Genomic DNA, 22,547 nt, shown 5'->3' on the forward strand with positions numbered 1-22,547 from the left:
ACACACACCATAAACAAAAACAGCATTTGTAGACAGCAAGACAGCACAATAAGTGTAGTGCAAACGATGGAATAATTATTTTTGTGCCGGTGTTATGTACATGATAGGACAGGATATGGTATATACAGTATATACAATATAAATGGCTACTGAATTTAAAAAATGACAAATAAATAATAATAAACAGAGTTCAGGTAGGTGTTAAGAGTCAGAGTTACAAAGTTACTGTACAGAGATTGTTCCTGACACTGTGTCTGAAGTCAACTGTTTATCAGAGTGATGCATCATTCTGATGAACAGTTATCTCCAGACACACAGACCTGAGGAAGAGACTGCTTCTGATTGTTTTGGTGTACAGTGCTCTGTAGCGCCTACCAGAGGGGAGAAGCTGGAACAGGTTGTGTCCGGGGTGAGATGGATCTGCAATGATGTTTCCTGCCCGTTCCCTCACTCTGGACAGGTATAATCCTGAATGGAGGACAGGGTGGCAACAAGGACCTATTCTGCAGTCCTGACTGTCCGTTGCAGCCTGTCCCTGTCCAATTAGGTGGCAGATCCAAACCAGACAGTGATGGACGTGCAGAGAACGAACTGAATGATGGCTGTGTAGAAGTGGATCAGCAGCTCCTTAGGCTGTTGAGTATGGTGGTGGGGGGCTCCTCCTAAAGTCCACTGTCACCTCCGCTGTTTGAGCGTGTTACGATTCAGGTTGTTCTGACTGCACCAGAGAGCCAGCTGTTCGATATTCCGTCTGTATGCAGACCTGAGCCTGATGCAGTCACGCAATTGTTGTGTAGCCTATGTGTTGCGTTCAGGCGTTGCTGCCAAGTAAGTGACGTAAATATCAAACCCCATCACTAAACAGCAAGATAGAAGTGCAACACAGTGACAGACAGTAGGTCCATCATTTTAATTTATTTTTACATTGTCAATAAAAAGTAGTTGAAGCACTATGTTAGCAAGTATACTAACTTAGCCTACGTGACCGAACCCGACCAAAACCTAACATAATTTTTATAATTTTTGTGTGACCCCAGCCAGACTTCCCGGGTTCTCGCTCTACACTAGAGGGTAGATCAGTGGGGAGAGCACACACCCCTGAAGGGCGCCAGTGCTAATTGTCTGGGTGCTGGATGTTACCCAGATACGTAGATGTATATACTTTTGATGTGACAATTTCACCATTGAATCTTAATTGCGATGGCTAAATGTATGATAACAAATATCAATTGTATCTGCCAGATCCCACAACTCCAGCCAGCTCTGAATTTTTGGTCAATCAAAATGGACAAATTTGGCCAAGCAAGACACACTGAACAACACCTTTGAATCATAGGTATGTCAATTAATTAAATGTAATTTAAAGTCAGTTAGTCATTATCAATTTAGCTAAAAATATCTTAAATTTCCTCGGCAGCAAATGTATTGTGCCAAATATAATGATACGTGTCCATCACAAGTTACCAGATCCCAAAGTGACACTCTCAATAAGTTTGTTTCCTTCCTCGTTTTATAATAAAGCCTGACTGGACACACTAAAACTGGAAAATCTGAAAATATTTCACAAACAAGTTTTTACATTTGACATCATTCATTGATTAATTTTCAGTTGACTGAACTATTGATCCTTTCAGCACCTTCACATGAACTGTCGTACCAATCAGGCTGCATGCAGCAGCTTCTCCCGCAGAGCTCATGCTGAAGACTTTTATGCGGTACCCAGATGTGAGGTGAGTCACTTTAGCCTTTCCCAAGCACCTCGCTTTCACACAGCGTTTAACCTCAGATATGACTGCTGGACGTCTGGGCTGACTTCGCGGTAAGGGTTAAAGGTCTCTCTCTCTCTCTCTCTCAATGAGAAATGAGAAATGTTAATATTATGATGTTAGCCACCTTCACTCATCATCTACCGATCCTTCGTGTTGTGTCGTGATGCTGCCTTGCCTCCACCGCCCAAAACGCCTATCGATGAACTGTCAACAGATGGTGTTTGTCATCTCCTTCATGGAACACATCTTTCCATCAATTACACCCAAAGGATTTCCCCCCCATTACTGCATCTTTACTCTCCTCTCTTGTCCTTCCCACAACCCCAAAATCTGCTGTAAATACAAACAAAGAGTCAGACAGAGGAAAACGCAGTCTTTGTCTGTGGAGTCAAGAAGTGTGATTATGTTTATAGATGACTAGGTCTGACAGTCCATAACATACCACATTAACTTTGCACATTCTGAAACCATTAAGTCCTTCCAGAGAGACTAAATAATGTGAAAATCCATTTAGTTGTTACAGAAAACACAGCATTTAATTCTCAATGCGACCGCCTAGTTGAATGATGATAAGATTTTACAGCCAATGTCAATTTATTTACAGCCATTATTAATTTATCAGTATGATCTATTCTGTTGCATTCCTACACACAACAACATATACAACAGGATTAAAACTCCCCAAACATCTGCACAGAGTAAAGTATCAGTACGCATCCATGAGGGGACTAAAATGATTAGAAAGGCACAGAGCACCACAGGTTTGCCTCAATCCAATTGAGCTTCACAATCTAGAGCTAATAGAGAGATAATAGCGGTATAAACTGCTGACTAACTGCAGGAAGAAGAATTTGATCCATTACAGGGCAGGAGTAGAATTCATTGAAAAAGTAAATATTTTGGCCTTTCTAATAATCACTTATCTTCATTGGCATTCACAAATGCAATTTAGCCATTGTCATATCTCAGGTTTTTCATAAGAATTAATTTGTCATATATGTATACATTTTATCCGAAGGTTCTTGTCTTGTTCTACATTTTTTATGATATGAAACACATGACAAACTCAACATTGGATGAATCGCCCTTGAGAAGCTACAGATCTTCAATCTCTGCAACCCTCCCCCTGACTGACTTTGATCCCACAAACATGCAGCAGGGGTCCTCTTAAGAGGTCTCGATCAGCAGATTATCTTATAACTGCAGCAACGACAACATACAATATCCCTTTACCAGTCCCTCTCTTCTACTCTCCAACATTAATCTGTCTGAACAAGCCAGGATAATATTTTCCCAGAAATACCAGCCTACAATATGAACAAGTGAAGGGGCAAAGGGAAATCTGTCATCCTCCTACTGATCCACCTAAGGTCGGAGACAACAAATTTTGTTTTTAAATGTGCACCGAGCCTGAATCGTACACTGAACTGATCCACAGGATTTTATACCAAACAAAACAGGGTATTTTCTGAGAGGTCCGGATATTAGCTTACAATCCAGTTTAAAAAACTGATTTCAAATTTTCAGTATTCCTCTGGAACACTAAATATTCATGACTAATTTAACAACAAAAAAATCATTAGGTATTATTTATTAGTAGTTTAACAATTAAAATCTCAGCTAATATGCTTCATCAGGACTGTGAGGATGTGGTTTGATCAGATTGGACTGACAGTGACCAAACAACCCAACAATTGTAATCAGATCATAAGTCAAATGTTTCTTAATCCTGATTGGTGAATGGAGGATAAAAAGAAATCTCTCATGTGATATAACCATAACTTTTGTAACTTTGGCAGAAAACAATAGGATGTAGGATGTAAGAGCTAAAAATGAATCTGCAACTATTTTGATAATTACTAAATTGTTTAGGTAAATTTTCAAGCTAAAAATGAAACAATGTATAGTTCCAGATTCTTGCGTCGCAGTAAACTGAATCTTTAGGAAATTGTGATGAATTATTTTCACTATTTTCTGATGTTTTATAGACCAAACAATTAAATGACAAAATAATCAGCAGATAAATTGATAATGCAAATAACTTTTAGTTGCCCTGGACTCTATAACTTACCTTAAGAAGCTTTTAAATACAATTCTGTAAAATCAAAAATTCTCCTTAATATATTGCAGGCTTAGCCTACTTGTTGCTTGGATGTCACAATTTTGATGTTTAGAAATTATTATTTGCATTATAGATTAATCAACCAATATCCTCTCAACTAATCATCTATACAACATCGAAAAATGGCTTAGCACTATTTCCTAAAGCCCAAGATGATGTCTTCAACTAACTGTCCAAAGATATCAAATTTAGCATAAAACTTAAGAGAAAAATTTACAACCAATGTACAGAGAAAGCAGGATATCCAATGCAGATTTAAATACAAGTAAATATAAAGAAAGAAAGACAACAAAACAAATGATACTGGAAGGTTGAATTTGGATGAAAGATACATTTTCATATAGCCTATAGATGCAGTTTTTATAGCCTTGCAATTCTGATAAAGTTCCAGCTGGATACAAAAGTGTCAATAAATACACTGAAGTTTTGTCTTGGGTTTAAAAATCTGCAGGTATGGATATGGAAAAGGCATTTCAGCCACCCATCTCACATGGATTTATTATGTCAATTAGGATATGGAGTTGATATCTGCCTCAGGCTCTGATCACTTACTCCCAGCAATAATACAAGCAATAATTGGTGGCATAATCAGTTAAGTGAGATGACACACTTGAACCAAGAGACCCACCTTATAGCAAATAATTAACTAACAAATATTAAAATAACACCCGCGACCCGATCCCGGATAAGCGATGAAGATGGATGGATGGATGGATGGATGGATGGATATTAAAATCACACACACACACACACACACACACACACACACACACACACACAAAAAAAAATTAGGAGCAGCCGATCTCTTCTTATTCATTAGGCTACGTCAAACATCAGAGTCCATGCTAATGTAAGGTTACAAGCAATAGCCCGGAAAAGAGAACGTGTCAAACCTATGCTTTGAGTTAGATTGATATCCAATGCTTGAAGTGCATGGAAAATGTGCCATTTCATTTTGTGTCAGTTTGCAGCATTAACCTCCACTAGAGTCGACCACTTCGCTTTAAACCTTTAAGGACTGCCTCAAACAACAGGAAATATGGCACATGACATAGTCAGCCAATTCAAGTCAGGTCACTCACAATACTGAAACCACTCTCTTCACCAACAGCATGAAATCATCTTTACGCAAAAGTCTCCAACCACCAAAGGAGAGTTGACCTCTGCTGCAACAAGTAATTAATTTTAATTCACAATTAAAGTTGGTGCAAATACTCCATAAAGCGACATAAAAGCTGAAACTTGCACAGCCAGCGGGAGGTCTGAAGCCTCATGAAATTGTCCTCAAACACTGACTGGACACAGCCAAAACCTGAACTAATGCATACTTCATGCAAGCAGAAAGTAAACTCTTACCTTGTTGTCGCAGTGATCATGTGCGTCACAAAACGACCATTTCAAAAGTCGCAGGAAGCCCCAAGCGGGAGACAGCAGGACAGAAACAAAACTCTTCAAGTTTGAGGTCCTCAGCTGATATGAACCCTTTGCTAAGTCCAGCAGGGACAATCGGTATGTAGCATAACGTTAAATACAAAAAAAAAAATTCATGGAGAATGGCTGTGCAGCAAACAAAGATCCTCAAAGGTCCTGAAGTCACATGATGGACATGTTGACAGGTGAGCTTGCTTATGAAAATGCTATATGTAGAGGTGGCAGCTAGTGTAGTCCAGCAGGGTTAGCAGTTGGTTAGCAAGCTAGCTAGTTAGTTAGTTAGTTAGTTTGGAGCAGCCCTGTAGTGACTGCTTCAGTAAATGAAATGGACTGCCTTTCTTTCTTTTTTTTTTTGGAAAGGGTTCATTGGACCTACACTCAGTTGTAAGTTTATTAGGTAACTTACACCCAGCCAAAAGTTATGCACTTTATTGCAATACTCCTACCTCCATGAAGGTTAAAATGTTCAGTTTTTGTTTAATTCAGCTGTAAGGAGGATGTAGTTTGTGGTGCTGTTACACTAACACGAACAACTTTGCACACAACTGACTTGTAGTGAAAGTATTCCGATAATTTACTTAAGTAAAAATAACAATACAACTGAAAAAATACTCTATGACAAGTAAAAGTCCTGTATTCAAAATTTTACTGACGTAAAAGAAAATGTTTGTATCAGCCACTGATACAAAGTATAAAAAATAAAAATACTGAATTTGTATGATGGTCCATGTTATATTGGTCTATTGCTACTATTGCTTGAGTAAATGTGCTGATCAGTGTGGTGCACATTTTTGCTCAAACTATGAATATGCATCATAGAAGCTGATTATATTCTGTAAGTAAAATTTTAATCTGCATAACAATTATACTGTAGCTGCTAGGTAAGTGTAGAATAGTAAAAAGGATCATATATCCCGCTGAGATGTAGTGATGCACAAGTTTAAAGTAGCATAAAATGGAAATACTCATGTAAAGTACAAGCATCTTGTGTTCCTAAATATTTAAATACTAGTAGATACTTAATTACTTTCTACCATTGGTGGCACATGTATCCTCACAACCTCAATTACTCTAAATGCCATTTCTGCCTGAAAAAAACTATAATACCTTTACATGGTACATTTTACCAGTATGTGATGAGAGTATTGAATTCTAATGTAGTGAAAGGAATGAACACATTATTACGTAATTGCACCACAAATCATGACATTGTATTATCAGTTAACAAAGGAAAAGAGCAGCCAGTTGTTAAGGTCTGTTGTGGATGAATCTTTTCTTTCCGAGAACTGCTTACAACAATTAATAACTACAGTGTAATATTGTTGGATTATATTTGATCTGAGGAAAGACACCTGCTTTTTTCCCGAGCATAAATGAGCTGAATCTGGTCTGACAATCTCACATGTAATGGCATCCAATTTTAACACCATATACCGATAAGAGGTCACATTAGTTTTTGATCATCTATAAAGAAAAATATTTTAGACTACTTGTCTGTTGGGTCTTGTCACTCAAACACCTTTTCCCTCCCCCTGCTGTGATATGTGTTTTATATTGTTTGGTGGCAAAAAAAAAATTGGAATCAGAAAAACTTGAACTGACTATGAGAGCATTTTGTACCTGCTTAAACAGTAAATGCATAGTCTGGGCATTGCTGCTGTGTGTGAGTGAGGTTTGCAAAAACATTGTGTTTATGTATTTTGTGTGGCTAGATGGACTCAAATCCTGGTCATTCAGTATCAGTTTGTCATCACTAAAGTAAACTATAATCTGGTCAGTTGGAGGGCAAAAGGATGTAAGAGGTTTCCCTCTGATGTAGAGCCCTATCCTAGACTCCATGGACATGTGACACCTAAAGCCTCCTGCATAACAGTAAATAATCCTGCCTTCGTTAAACCCAGCCAGATTAAAGCAAATCCCCTATGAATTGACTTTTTGTTGTAGTTTCCGTGACAATATTAATGATAATATTATGATTCTCCTCTCGTTTTCTGTTCTATGTATCATCAGGACAAGGATGTGAACAGATTGCGGAGCTGCTGTGGTCAGTATACAGAGCAGCGTCAGGCATATGCCCGTCTCACTATAGGAAAAATTACAGCTACAGTGGAGGGAACTCAGACTGACTAGCATAGCACATTCACAAAACATGTATTTGTAATTTAATGGATTGTGAAGGGAATGACCTCTGGCAGCCTGTTAAATCTAAGCTGTGGAATCCTGAACCGTCTGTTAGACGACATAAGCTTTTATTTTCCCCCCAAAATAAAATATGAAAAGGATCTAATGTAATTCTATTATGGCACTGCCACTGCTGCTTGTTTTTCTGCTAGTGCTATTACTATTACTTCTGCGACATCTAATGTCATGCAAAGTACTAAAACTATCACTTGTACTATTTTAACATAAGTTTATTTGAATGTCCTGGTATATGGGTAATACTAAACTGTCATCTTAAGAAAATGTACTGTCTAAATATACTAGTCTCTGTGCAGTGATAGATCAATGATATCAATGATATGCTGATAAGTAGGCTATGCCCTGATTGAAATGTGCACAATAATTTAATGTAATATTGTGATACTTTATTGAACCCCACAGGAAATTTCTCCAACTTTTTTTCCACTGCCCTGGAGGTCAGATTCCAGGTTGAGGTACAGGACAGGTCCTCAACACTGCAGAGTTCATTGTGGGCTATCGTTCATTGTACAGTTTCCTTTTCTAACTTAATATTCATTCATTAAAGGTACTGGTTTTACAATCAAAATGCATCTAAAAAGCCTTAATTGTAACAACATTTCAATCATAATCACAATCTAAATAATTATTTTTATTCAGTTATAATAAACATACTATCTTACCAACAAGGAAAGTGAAGAGTTCCCACCTATAACAACTCCCAGTCCTTTTAATTCTATTGCGGCATACCAAACATATGAAGACATCTAAAACGCTCTCTCTCCACGTCTTAGTTGAACAGATTAATTTTGTCATCTGTGACATTCACAAGTCATATTGTGCAGTTTACTGAGCTCTTTGCATGGCAGATGTCTCATGCAATCCTGATATAATCTGGCATTAAGGATGGACCAATAGAGACTTTGTAAATTCTTTCTCTCTTTTGCCGTCACAGTTGTCTTAAGTAGTAGATAGTTGTGACCTCTTTTACATGCATGCTAGATTCTGAGTGTGTGTTGTTATAGTGCAGATTTGAGTCCAGATTCCTCAGATAGCCTTTGAAGTACACTGAACTATTCTTAAGGACAATCGACAGTATTTCTTTGCATATTATAAGTTCCATGGTGTTGTGTAATTATTTGATACACATTTATATTATATATACAGATTACATTAAGATACTGGGTCACATATTTGTAATTTGTAAAGAGACAATATAATTATGAATAATTTCTTCTTTCACATGAAGATGCTACAGTCCTTAGAGATTTCTGAGTGTATGCTTGCCCAAATCAAATAGACTACAATCTTCACAAAAGAAGGAAAAATAAAGGAAATTGTGATGTCAAACATATCTTTTAATTTTTGTGAAAATCACAAAAGGCCTCACTAGGGAGAGGAAAGCATTTTAAGGGTAAAACATAAGCATGTCAAAACATTATTATGTCAAAACAAAAGCCATCTGCGTGGCCTGACATGTCCCCTCATGTTGCAGGACCTGACAGAAGCTATGTGATAATCAAATGGCTTCCTGTCACGAGAAAGTATTACATCACAGAATGAATGGACATGTACAGATCTGGAATAAAGTAACCAACCAGACACTGATGATCAGCCTGAGGTAATGGTAGGCACACTGAGTGGCCATGTGGCTGTTACGCAGTCAGTCTGTCCACATCAGCAAAGTAGCAAAGTACAATTTTGAATCTAAAGGTGCATTAACTAATACATAAAGCAACTTTGCACTCATGAAATACAGTATACAAGGTACAAGGTAGGTTAATTTGTCACATTTCAACAGGTTGTAAAGTGAAATTAAGTCTGTAACTCCCTTCTGCTACATAGCAGAAAATTTACAGTAATATAAAAGCAATTATAAAAATGGTAGACATAAATAAACTATATTTCTATATGTCAGCATTGTCATTGTGAGCATGCTGACATTAGCATTTAGCTCAAAGCACTACTGTGCCTAAGTACAGTGTCACAGAGCTGCTAGCTTGGCTGTAGCCTCTTAGTCATGTTGTGTTTTGTTTAGTAACACAAGTCATGCACTGAATGTTCATATTCTAAAACATCTTTTTAGATTTTTAATGTTTTGATAGAAAATCCAGTCTGTCTCCTTCCTTGAAAATAAAAGAGTTTTCTGTAGAAATCCTTTAAATAAAAGAGCCAGATAAATCATCTGAGATAGTGCCTCCAAGCTTCTGTAGACTCAGAAGTGGAAACCCTGAGCCCTCTGTTCTGCGTGTTGCCATCCATTTCACACCCTGTCCATTCATATGCAACCAAGCGTGCCCTGACGATTTACGTAGGTGACACGTGGCAGCCATTAATCAGGTCTTTGCTCATGGCTGGGAGTGGTGATAAGACCAATGGTTGAGGATTTATGCTGGTGGAGATGAAAAAGCATTGTATTTTCCCCTTTACAGTGCATTTGTCATATTGATTCAATCAATTTACATAACAAAGAGGCCAGGTGAGCTTCCCCCCCCCACTCTGTCTCACTTTCTCTCTCTCTCTCTTTGTGTCTTTCTTGTTGTGAGTGTGTATTTTGTGTGTTTGTGGGCGTATTCATGTATTCTGTTCCCAGATGTTGCTGTGGAAAGTTTGTCTTTGTCATCCTGACATTGGAGAAAAGCTATTTCTAGATCGGTGTTTGCTTATGACTCCAATGTAGCATCCCAGAGTTTTATTGACAAGACGGAAACTTGGGTTGCTTGACATACACTACTGGCCAAACCTCAGATGACCTGAACACAATGACCTCAGAGGAAAAATCAATGATTATTATTAGGCAAGGGAAAATCTTTTATTGATGCCAGATTCTTGTTTTAACATAATAGAAAAAATAAAAATAGAAATAGAATAAAATAGAAAACACCATAATTCATAAAATATTTTTGCATCCTTTTTATAAACCAACTCTAATCCATGTTTGCTTCACCTAAAGCTGGCATGCTGCACTTGCAAGATAGTGGAAGTTAGAAATCAACCCAGTAATAAAGATAAAGTCCTTTGTGTAGATACGGCACATTTCAAACTACACCACTCCAATCACTGACTTTTTCTTCCTCTCTTTATTGATTATCTCTCCTAGAAAGTGGTGCCTATACCATGTGTAAAACTCTCAGTTTTGTTCAGCCCAGCTCTTCATTGTCCCACAAGGGGAAATTCTTTCTGGAGCAAGGCAGCATCAAAACATAAACGCAATAAAAACAAAATAAGACAGTAAGAGCATTAAAGACATTCAAAGTGCTGGTACTAGACATGTGAAACGGAATGCAGCAACGGATTATGTGATGAAAGCAAAGAAAAACAGTGACAATAAGAATAGGAATAAGACAAAGTGCAAAGCTTTATGGGGAACCAAGAGCCATAAATGGTTTATACTTTTCAGAAACTGTTATCTCTGACCAGGAGGATGGGATGTCATATTCCTTAAAGAGACGATGTTTTAGATTTGTCATGATGCAATTTAGCTTTCAGTGTAAAAATAAAAATCTTGGAAAAAGAAGGCTGTATAACTCACCAATATTCACAATGTTGTCCAGATGATTCTTGTCTCGCAGTGTTCATTTAGGATCCTACTGGCCTGAGGGCAGAAACTCTTCCTGAGCCTCTGAGTGCTGGCCTGGTGTATCTGGTACCTTCTTCCCCACCGTAGCAGAGAGAAAAGGCTATTATCCAGATGGTTGGGATCCTTATTGATTCTCCTAGCCTATTCTTGCAACACTTGGTGTAAATATCCTTTAGGCATAGTGGAGCACCACCCATTGTACATTCAGCCGAACAAATCACTCTTTTCAGGGCCTTTCAGGGTCGTTTTCTCAGGTCCTGTTCTGTTTCTGTACCAGGCAGTGATTTTCCCTGTCAGGACGCTCGCTGTGGTGCAGGAGTAGAAATTCCTCAGTACCTCTACTTCTATCAGGTGGCCTCCCTAAAGGAAGCTTTATTTTTACCTGTGATCAGACCCACCACAACTGTGTTGGTGTTGAAGTTAGAAGTGGCAACACAGTCGTGTGTACAGGGAGTACAAACCACAGTCCTGGGGTGCTCTGGTGTTAGGGATGAGGGTGGAAGAAGTGTGTCCGCCCACCCTCACCTACTGGGGTCTGCCCGTCATTTCTGTAAAAACATTTACCGTAACCTCAGCAGAAATAGTTGTGCAGTCTTTGTTGTGCTAGCATATTGCCTCAGTGTTCTTATCAAAGTTCAATTTCTCGTATAATATATTGCAACACTCCTCAGAGAAGGTAGAAGTGATGTTTGTCTTTTCAATAAAAGAGTCTTTGTTTTTAAATATTTTCCACTCATTGGTGTAGAGAATAAACAGTTGCGAGGACAGGACACCACTGTGTGGGAAGCCTGTGGAGAACAGAATATGTTTCTCCCTTACCATCTGATATCTATAAGTGAGCCAGTCTGAAATTCATCTCACAACCTGGATATCAAAATTTAAAATATGTAGTGTTTTGTTATTTAAAATATAGACCTTATAAAAGGGGAGGAAATCAATTTGTAAAAGTCTTGCATGAGTTATTATACCATCAATCATTTATAGAGATAGTTAGAGATGGAGAAGTTGCGGTTGCATCATTGACCTCTCTGTTTGCCTTGTAGGCAATTTGCCAGCTGAGTCCTGATCAGTCTCTCAAACGCCTTAATTCCCACGAACATTAATACCACTGGCCTTAAGTCACAGGTCTCCTCTGGGGCGATGGCCTTCTTCCATGTTCCTCTGTTAAGAATACAATTTATTTAAAGCTTTTGGAGCCAGCTGTTGGCAGTAAGCTAGAATTTACCCAAACTGTATGTGATTTATAGTCACTATTATGACAGGCAGGAGATGCTTCATCATGCAACATCTGACTACAGGTGAAACTGAAAACACTTGAGGTCTTTTGAGGCCTTATGGTCCTGTAATGCTGAGTCCAGCAAGTCATCTTTGTTACATTTTCCGCTGCAACACACACAATGTAATTCAGAGCCATTCTAGCTCACGTTATTGGCTTGCTCAGCAAAGTATCCTCTCTGATCTCAGAACAATATCCATTTTGTTCTTGTCATCTTTGTTCCTTTTTTCCTTTTGTTTACTTTATTGCGTGTCCTCAGGCAGAGCATGAGAGAACTGATAGTGTTTTGGCCAGGTGATTGTACGTGGCACTGTGTTTTAAAATGATCTAATAGGTTTGAGTAGCTTTCAATACAGTCATGGAGATGAAAGGCACACAACTGAAACTCGTATGATTGATCGTTATTCATCATTCTCCAGTCTAACCTCCTTATGATAAGTCCTCATATACAGTCACACATGTATTCTTTAACATAGTAATCCTTTGCTGTCACTTGACATGATAGACTCCTTGATGAAGTCACTTCATCCTACTGTGTTTTTGTTTAAAATGGACAAAAAGTTGATTATAACTATATTTAATGTATTCTGTTTCTTTCCCTAATTTTGCTTTTAATTGCATTTTAGATGGAGACTTTGTGTCTTATTTAGAATAAATGTGAAAACAGATTTAATTTTGGCATAAGGCCATACGGCTCTATCTCCTTGCCAACAGAGCATGGAGAAAATCAGTTCTAACTGACTCGGGATGCATCCACAAGTGGATGGCAGCAAACTGGTGCAGTGTGATTGCACAGGAAGCGGTAGCGGCAAAGACTTAGTGACTCTATTTGACAGCTTAAATGGACTTTCCAGTTGGTAATGGCACTCCACAAATTCAGCCAAGACATTGGCAGGTCAGAACACAGCACCACTTAAGTTGTCAGGCTGAAGTTGCTCTGCAGGCTTGTTTCATTTCAGCACTTAAATGTTCTATTTTGATGTTTCTGAGCACTGTTGAGTCACGCTCAACACTGTAGGCATAATGTTTGAAGCAACCAACCCATGTTATCTTTCCTTTATATAAATTGTAATCCAGATGAAGATGGCATGCCAGGTTAATGTTACACAGACCTTACTGTAAAGTGCAATAGTCTGACAATCTGTTTACCCTTAAAAAGGCAAACCAGGCCCTGAATTCTTGAACCCAGGTTTCCGAAATAACGAAAACTATCATTAAGCATAATATGCAAATTAGACAAACAAGATAGCATGGCTAAGAAAACATTTACATACATTGTGTCATATGAAAAATGATTTCAGTTGGTTATTAAAGTTATAAAAATATTATTTATAAAAAAAATCAAATCTGTCCTCAGTGTTTTTCACATGCACTGTCCATATACCAACCCTCCACTGTCCGCTTTGTATTTTCATGAATCATAGTAACAAGTGTTGTCAGTCGACACAGTTTATCAGATGTTTCACAGATCCTTCTGAAGTGGTACACCTCAAGAGCTGTAAACAGACTTTAAACTGCGACAATTCTTCTATCTTTTGATAAGTCTTGCCAATTAGTGTCAGGGTCAAAAGGATGTAAAGTTAGAAAAATCTAATCTTTTTAAAGAAATCAATCTCATGTTGGCAACTGTTATGTTTTTGATTTTTACATTTTATGTTCACTTTGCAATAAATTATGTATTTTTCTTTCTATGTATTGTTAATCAAGAGAAGTTCAACATTCTGAGGGTTTATCCCCAACATAATGTACACAATACCATACTAAGAGAAACTCCTCTCGGGCTGAATGCTGTGGACTGTAAACTCCTGTAATTCATACATCCGTCATCCATAGTACCATGAAAAGAGCATGTGCCCTTAGTCCATCCGTGCCATAAGTCAACTTATGGTGCCAAAGAGAATTTTGATGAACAGATGAAAAGAGTTGAGGGGCTTTTGCTGACCTGGTCAAAGTCATTCATGCCTGCATCTGTTAATGGTTGATTTACTGCAACTCTCTCTACCATTGCCTCAATCAAAATCAAGTTGCATACTTACAGAACACTTACAACACTGCAGCAAAACATTATAGATGACGATAAGAATATGGAAGCCAAAAAACTCTCCACTGGTTTTATTGGACACTTTTTTGCACTTGCACTATTTATCTTACATTTAATAGTGTTATTATGAAGGACTGAGCAGAACAAATTTCACACTCAATCTGTCATCTCTTGGAGTGCACCCCTCCCATCTCTTTCTCCTCTTTGTCTCGTTCTATCATGTTCTGAATTTCAAGTTTGTCTCCACCATCCTCTGTCCTTCAGCCTGGCTCACTGGTAATTTAATTAGCAGGATCAAATGTGCAGGTGCTTCAACCAATTCATATATTTCCAGTGAACAGGCTCAAGTTGACCGACAGTGTTTGCGAATCAACTTTCTATGAAGCCCAGAACATGCACATAGTAGCTGCATGTGGTGGAATAAAAAGGGCCCTCAGCCTTGTTTCCTGTCTGTCAGTGCACATCACAGATAAGACAGTAGTGTCACATAATCATTCATTTACAATAATATTAAGGTATGTGCTCCAGCTGCATATTAGATTTGTTTTTGTGTTGTCAAATGACTTCTCTATCATATAGTTTGAATGGCTTATTTCCCTTTATACTGATGCCTTCAGGTTGTTAAATGAGCCCCTTTGATGTGAAGTGAAGAAAAGGAAACAATTCTCCAAAGTTCAGATCCAATTCCTGGCCCATCTCACATTTTCAGCATATTACTTGAGTTATTACTGTCTGATACAGAGCACAGCAAATTATGCCACTGAAGGAAGCATTAATAAATGATAAACCAGCAGCTGTGAGCGTCAGTGTTATGCAATCACGCCCTATCAGTAGTGTGTGTGTGTGTGTGTGTGTGTGTGTGTGTGTGTGTACAGTTCATGTGTAGGAGAGAGAAAGTGAGATGACCGTGTGTCTGAGGTGAGAGAGAGGAAGCAAAGCGGCCAAGACTCCAGCAACGAGGCTGCTGGAGACTTATCCATATTGATGCTTTATTTACCACCACCGCCTCCTTGCATTGACCTGAAAGTTACTGTTTAATGCATTATTAAAATGGCTTGCGGGCTTCAAGTGCTCAGAACAATATATAGAGTATGACAAGAGTTTGATATTTCATGCTTCAACAGCATAGAGTAATTGCATGTATTTGTATGCAAATATTCACTGCCTAGTTAACACTGGTACTTTTAAAGGTGCTCATTCGCTAGAGAGGCAGAATGCCGGGAGTGCGAACACTTACTGAAACAGCATGTACTGCACAGCGCTGCACATTATGAAGAACCATGTGTGAAGTGTGAAGATGGTTTCAGAATGTTGTTTATGAGCATCAAGTAAGCAGCCAGTTAGTGAACCGCGTGTCATGCTGTGTGCCTCTCTGCTCACGGTGCCCATGTCTCCTCAGGAGCACAAAACGTCACTGCACATCAGCGCTGTAAGGTAATGATTACTTTGGCCTGTACAGTACAATCAACACATTTGTGCATCAACAGTTGAAGTGTAAAGCAGCGCACGAGATGGCAATGTTTGTACAGTGACCATAATTGTATGCAATCCAGAGGGGTTTAACAATGGCAGTAGATCCAGGTCACTTTTCATCCAGCTGTATTTTCTCCAAGTCTAATAGCACTGTTTTTAATCATTATGCTCCAGTTGCTGCAAGAATTTATTAATTGACCAGACGTGTGCCCCAACTGTCTTTCAACTGAGCCAATTTAGAATTAATGTAATTTGTGTCAGTGGATAAACAAAAATCGTGTGTGTTTTTGTGTGTTAGACGCTGTCGTTGAACCCTGTTGCACGTAGTCACTGTGATGTCACCCATTGATTTGTGGACTTTTGAAGCCTCGAGTTTGGTATTTTGTATGAGTTTACACTTCCCTGCATATGAATTTTACTACATAAATGAAATTTGATTAAGCACTTTTTAAGTACTGATATGATATATAAGACAGTCCCAACCTCGGGTTTACAAGATGATCAAAACTGAGGGGTTGTGAGAGGATTTCCAGGATAAGAAAGCAGAAAGACATACAGTATTTCAGCTACCTAAAACATGTTTTTATGATGTATTTTTGTTTTTTTGCCATAATAGCATCGTGGCTGGCGTGGCTTGATTCTACTAGTAAATTAAATTTAACTGCAAATCGTGCTACTGGTCTAGTACAAGGACTCTTGGGTTGAACTGATGAAAACTGACAGACTGATGCAACCGTGAGGAATGTCACAAGCCAAAACGCACGTTAACCACAGCTATATAAGAGGGTGAGATGTAAACTTTTGTCCCCATATGATGACATCCTAGATATTTTTATAATGTTCACAACACTTTTACATAAATTCAGACTAAAGCTTTGAGGGAATCTCCTTGACACTGCAACAGGAAATGCTACAAGTAACCTTTGATAATGTGCATTGTTGTCCAGGGCACAACGCTTTTCATCTTAAGGTAATCTTGCCTATCTCCTGGCTGTCTTGTGGAAGAATCAACAACATGGTAAAACAGGAGGCTTGTCAGAATTTAAATGTAAAGGAATCTTTTGATGCATTTACATTTACATTTAAAATGGTTGCCGAAACAAAATAGGTTTGAATTCTTGGATTGCTGGAAATTTCAAGAAGCTAATTGTAAATGCATACACAAATTAGGACTATTTTCACTAAAAAACCCTCTCTCTCACAGAATGATTATGTAAGATTCAAGTGTTAAGAAAATAATGAATAAATAAACATCTAAAATGGGGAAAGAAGTGATTTTAATTTGAGAAATCAATGTGAGTGGAAGCAATTTGGCCTATTGTTCCCACATTACCTGTCGTGACATAGAGTTTGTAAAACTGCATTGGGGCCACATGTCATAACTGATCAAGGTCAGATTACTGTGAATGATAAGAAAATATCAGTGCATAGGCACTGTATGTAGATGCCAGAGATTAGTTACAATGTAGGTGTACTCAAGGATAAAAATGTGAGGGTGCTGTGGCTGCAGCTGGCTAATGGGGGAAAACTTATCAGCAAGTTGACCCCTCAGACAGGTCAATTGGACAACAAAGCAGCAATCTGCATGAGCTGTGTTAATATATAATCAACGGTTTGTAAGTTTTACTGATGAAATCGTTTCCCTGTTATTGCTGAAATTTCAAGCTTTCTATACATGCACTATTTATTTTTTTACAAAGCACATCAGCAATAAAGCTTAAAGCGATGTTTACTGTACATATACTTATGTACATATACTTGAACACTTGAAAGGCAAACGGTACAATGAAAACTAATGTAAAGTTGCTCTTATATTTGTTAGACTATGACACAGAATCCCAAATTGCTCCTGATAACTAAGGCCTGCACCTTGCGAGGTAGTTTGCTGCAATTAGCGTGTGACTGTGTGTCTGAATGGTTGAATGAGAGGCAAAAATTGTAAAGCGCTTTGGATAAAAGTGCTATACAAATGCAGCCATTTACATGCAGAAAGTATAAAAATACAAACAGCCCCAATGGCAGTATACGATAAGTGGGAGATAGAATGTTTTCCTATAGCAGGTGGCAGCATGTCTGGTTCAGTAAAAGCAGTATATGAGTGAGAAAGACAGAGAGAGAAGTAACCTATCCAGAGGCGATATCTTACAGCTTGCCAAGAATGATCACTCTACCAGTGAAAAGTGCACCTCTGCATGTGTCTGAACTTAACTGTACAAGCATACAAGTCAACCCTAGACTCACCTCACATTATTGTGGACAAATCGAAACAATGCCCTTTGTTAGCTCAGTTCACACAGAAACTACGTGAATTTAATCTCAAAGTAACGGCTGCTTGAGTGGAAAATCAATGGGCACTGCTGCAAATTCCAATATCCAGTGACAGTGAAAGGAAACGAATAGGTATGATAATTGCTTGTAAGCTAAACAATATGGCTCTGTGTATTGGTGCATGTTGCCACAACTGCGCCATAAATTCACTGATACCCAGGGCCAATTCTGCCTAATGCCTCAGAACTAATTTAAATGATGATGAGCCATATTACCAGACCTGTGCTAATCCTGATAACAGAGGGTTGAGAAAGGCAGGCAAAGAGGAAACTCATTTGTCACCATCTGAAGCAATAATTGTTATGACTGGATCACTACCACAGAAACTTTGCCTAGAAATACTTTTACATGATAGCTATGTTTTCATGTAGAGAAAAATTTTGGTGAACTCCGATTGCATTATTTTGGATGGACATGTTGCAAAGGGTCTGTCGAAGAGATGGAATCCCTTCTTATTCCCATTTTTCCCGCATGGGTTGCCACAGTCCAACCATCTGCTCCCTGGCTGTATATTTCAGTTCATCCATATCAAGAAATATGCAGCACATTCTTTATGTCTAAAGAAATTAAACTATCCATCTGATACGGGAACTGCTGCCAACAGTCCTGTCAGGCCTTTTACTGAAGGTTAAGCAAATCAGCAATGTCCACTTCACTCATAACTTATTTTATAACTTGGTTTTATTCATCTTATTATAAACTCCAAATGCTACTTGTCTTCCCAGTTCACGTCACACACACGCAGCTTGCCACAGAGGGCAATGTAAACAGACCGATACATTCCTTTATTAATGAGTATGTGGATCTGATAGGAGGATGGAAAGGAAGGATGAATTCCAGGATGGATGCAGTGGACTGTACATGTGTGTGTGTGCATGTGTGTGTGTTAGTGGTGGATGGTAACAGTGAGCTATGAGATCCAGAGGAGGGGGAGAGACATAATGGCTGGGAGGGGCAGTGAAATGTGGCCATCCCAAGGACACTGCACTGTGGTTATTTATATTTATTGATCGCGGAACCTTTGAGGGGACACATGCAGTGACATGTACTGTAGTAGAAGCAAATTCCACTGTCACAGGAATTGTTACTGGGGTTTTACTGGGGTAGTAATCAATGGGGTGTTGGAGGGGGGTAATCTTACTGTGCAATAGTACCTTAGACATGTGCTTTTAGCTGTGGACAGCCATCATCTTCCTTTTATGCATGTAACGTGTAGCGCTTGCTTTCCAGGATCACTTCTGTGCGGATGGGCATGTTTACAGCAGCTGACTTCCTCACACAGCACATCTCTTAACCCTACCCCTGGTGCAAGTGAAGAAAAGAGAAAGAGAGAGGGAGGGAGTCACAGTGACGTGTGGTGCGGGAACTCGTTCTCACTGAGATGACAGCAAGAAAATCACAACAGTAGAGGAGTGTACAGTACAGTGCATACAGTGTGCAGCACAGTGATTATGGCTGTGCTCCACTTGTTTTGCTTTGCTTCTGTTTGGGTTGCTGTACATAATCTACCCATGATATTCCAAAAAAGAAACAACTAATGGAGCTGCTGATGGTTCACATTTTTCAAGTCAATCTTAAAACAACATCCACATTCTGATAGTTTGTCCTCCTGTAAAAACCTACTTGTTGGACACTGATGTGTCTGCGACTGCTGGAACCTCATATTAGCTTTGGCTGAACTGTGGACCCCCACCCCCCTATTGTTTTGGAATTGCATTAGGAAGTGACTTCTTCATGGTCACCATGAAGCGGAGGAATGCTAAACAGCAACCAAAAATAGTTTCAAAGTACTTGTGAGTGTGAATGTTGTTTTAAGACTGACTTGCAAAAATGTGAACCTATCCTTTAAGACCGTTTGTAGACTGTTTCTTCTCCACTGGGCTTCCACTCTGCTCTGTTTGATGCAGTGGAAGCATCATAAAATAGTGCAGAAAAGAAATACATCTCCCCTGTGTTACTGACTTGTTTTCCCTCCATTTGGTAGACCGACCAAATACACCCATGTGTCTTCTTTTATTTATTTTTTTACCATTTGAGCTCCTTTGATGTCATTTCTCCTGCTTATTCTCCAATTTATTTTGTCTTTTGGTGAGTTATGAATCACATTTAGTATGCTCCTTGATGGCATCATTGATCTATTTTTGTTTCAACTACTGTAAAAGAGCAAAACAAATAATAGTCTGTTGCCAAGCTAAATAGAGTACAAGATGTAACCGACCAAGATTTCTCTAAATGAAAAACCTGGCCTTCAGAGTTACTAAGACGCCAGACTGTTGAAAATGTTTTCTCAGACTGCATAAGTAATGGTTTAATGTAACGTTAGCTGACAATAGGGGTGGCTTACTTGTTAAATAAAATATACATTAAAAGAAACCATACTGAGACCTAAACTGGCAAAAATTAAGTAGTGGTAATTAACATATGGAACGATACAAAGAGAGTTAAATATAGTATAAAGCTAAAACATTGTAGTAATAATGGTAATGGAAAATTAATTACTATAATAAAAAAAAAACTGACGTTATTGACTAAGAGAGGTAGTGTTATACTATATATTAAAGCTGCACCAACTGTGTTCACTCTGCGCTGAACATTTTTTGTGGAAAGTGTGTGGGAGGCACAGTGACCTTGAGATAAAGAAAGCCTGCTAAAGAAAAAGTCACAGGTTTGATTCTTGTGACAGCAAATGTGTCCCAATATGCATTTTAACCTTTCAAAATGTCACTGGGTAAGTCACTGTCTGTTGCGTTAACTAAGACTTTTGTACCTACAGCTTGCAGGAGTACTTGAATGTGTCTGTGATGCAGGCTGTTAATGTTTCTAGTGAGCTCAAACTTGCCGTGGCTCTCTCCCAGTCTGGGCATGTGCAGAGAAGCACTGCAGTGCTGCACTGTGAAGAGAGAGAAAGACAGAGAGAGGAGTTTTGACAGCGGGGTGCTCATTCCCTGCGATATTCTCGTTGCCATCCTATGTGTGCGAGAGCATTCAGAGGATAAAAGACCATATCTGTATGTTGTCCATTGCCGCGGCTCCGCATTATAAAGCATCCATTAAGCATGTAAAAGTTAATGTCAGTGTCAGCAAACCTAAAAGGCACTGAATCTTTTACAGCACATATCCTCTTGGACAGCTTGTCATTATGGAAGAACTTGTTTCTTTTCAGATTTTCTCTTGCCAAACAACCAAACCCAGCCTATTTGGTGCAATGCAACCCTTTAAACCATCTTAGATTGACATTGTTGTTCTTCATCACCTTTCTCCAGCTCAACTCCGGCCTCTTCAGCCTCTTCAGCCTCCTGCTGAGATCTCAAGGACAGCGCCACAACCAAGCCCCATCGCAGACAGTTTTAGTCTTTATTGGCTTTTGCTTGTTTCCATACAATCCTCTACCAACTCTTTCCTTTCTCCTTAGATCACTTTTCTTTCACTGCATTAAAGATAGGATACGAGTTCCACTTGATATGGCACAAAAGAAGAAAAATGTTCCTCTTGTGCTCTAGCCAACCCGTCTAGGTCAGGAAACATCCAGCTCAGATCAACAGCACTGATACTCATTTGAGTAGAAAAGGAAATATATAGTGAAATCACTGTCTTTGCTCAACCTGTCAGGGCAATCAGGTGGACACACGGTAGCAAAGCTGGTGCAACGTGTACCATTAAGGCTGAGTCCTTGCCGCTGCAGCCTAGGTTTCAATCCCCCCTCCGGCCTTTTGCAGCGTGTCATCCTTTCCTGTTTTCCTGCCCTCCCCAAAAAAGGTGGAGGAGAAAAAAAGGAGAAAGGAGAAAAAAACTCATCAAAGCAAGGGTGTCAACAGTCCCGGTAAACAAGCTTTAATACCTGGAAACAAAGACAACATAGTAGAACAGTAATTTATTTGAAAAAGGCAATAAAGTAAATAGAGTAAAGGGTAAAAACACTTCCTTTGTTGTTTTGTGTTGTTTTCATGGAAATTGATAATGAAAGAGTCAAAGATAATTATTTCATATCTCTAAGGCAGAAGATGTTGCCAGATATTATAGTGAGGTTATTAGCCCTGTAGCTTTGATTTGACAGTGTCAGCCTGCAACATTAATTGGCTACTCGTGCTGTTGCAGGCATGAGCCTTCTCTGCCTCTCAGGCTGCTGAGGCATCAAAACAGGTGGAACATAAATGGCACAGCATGTGCACCTCAGAGTCGTGACGCACCCTGGTATTTCTAAAAGCTGTCATCCATTTTGTGGGCAATGATGACGATAGTGGCGAAAGAGGGGTGGGGTGGGAATCTCTTGGATGAAAGGGCCATCAAGTGGCCAGAAATTGAACTGCACCTTCAGGTGGTTGCTGAGCCACAGAGGCTCTGTTGTAATG

The 22,547-nt window shown here is 38.9% G+C and overlaps 1 long non-coding RNA gene across 1 annotated transcript; it reads left to right on the plus strand.

Annotated features, from left to right (window-relative positions):
* The first annotated feature begins 5,259 nt into the window (after positions 1 to 5,259).
* Positions 5,260 to 8,089, plus strand: LOC123981367. Its single transcript, XR_006827744.1, has 3 exons — positions 5,260 to 5,507; positions 7,333 to 7,366; positions 7,924 to 8,089. It is a non-coding gene; the product is annotated as an uncharacterized LOC123981367 (long non-coding RNA).
* Positions 8,090 to 22,547: the final 14,458 nt, after the last annotated feature.

Source organism: Micropterus dolomieu, linkage group LG13 (genome assembly GCF_021292245.1).
Source record: "Micropterus dolomieu isolate WLL.071019.BEF.003 ecotype Adirondacks linkage group LG13, ASM2129224v1, whole genome shotgun sequence".
In the NCBI taxonomy this organism is placed as follows: Eukaryota; Metazoa; Chordata; class Actinopteri; order Centrarchiformes; family Centrarchidae; genus Micropterus; species Micropterus dolomieu.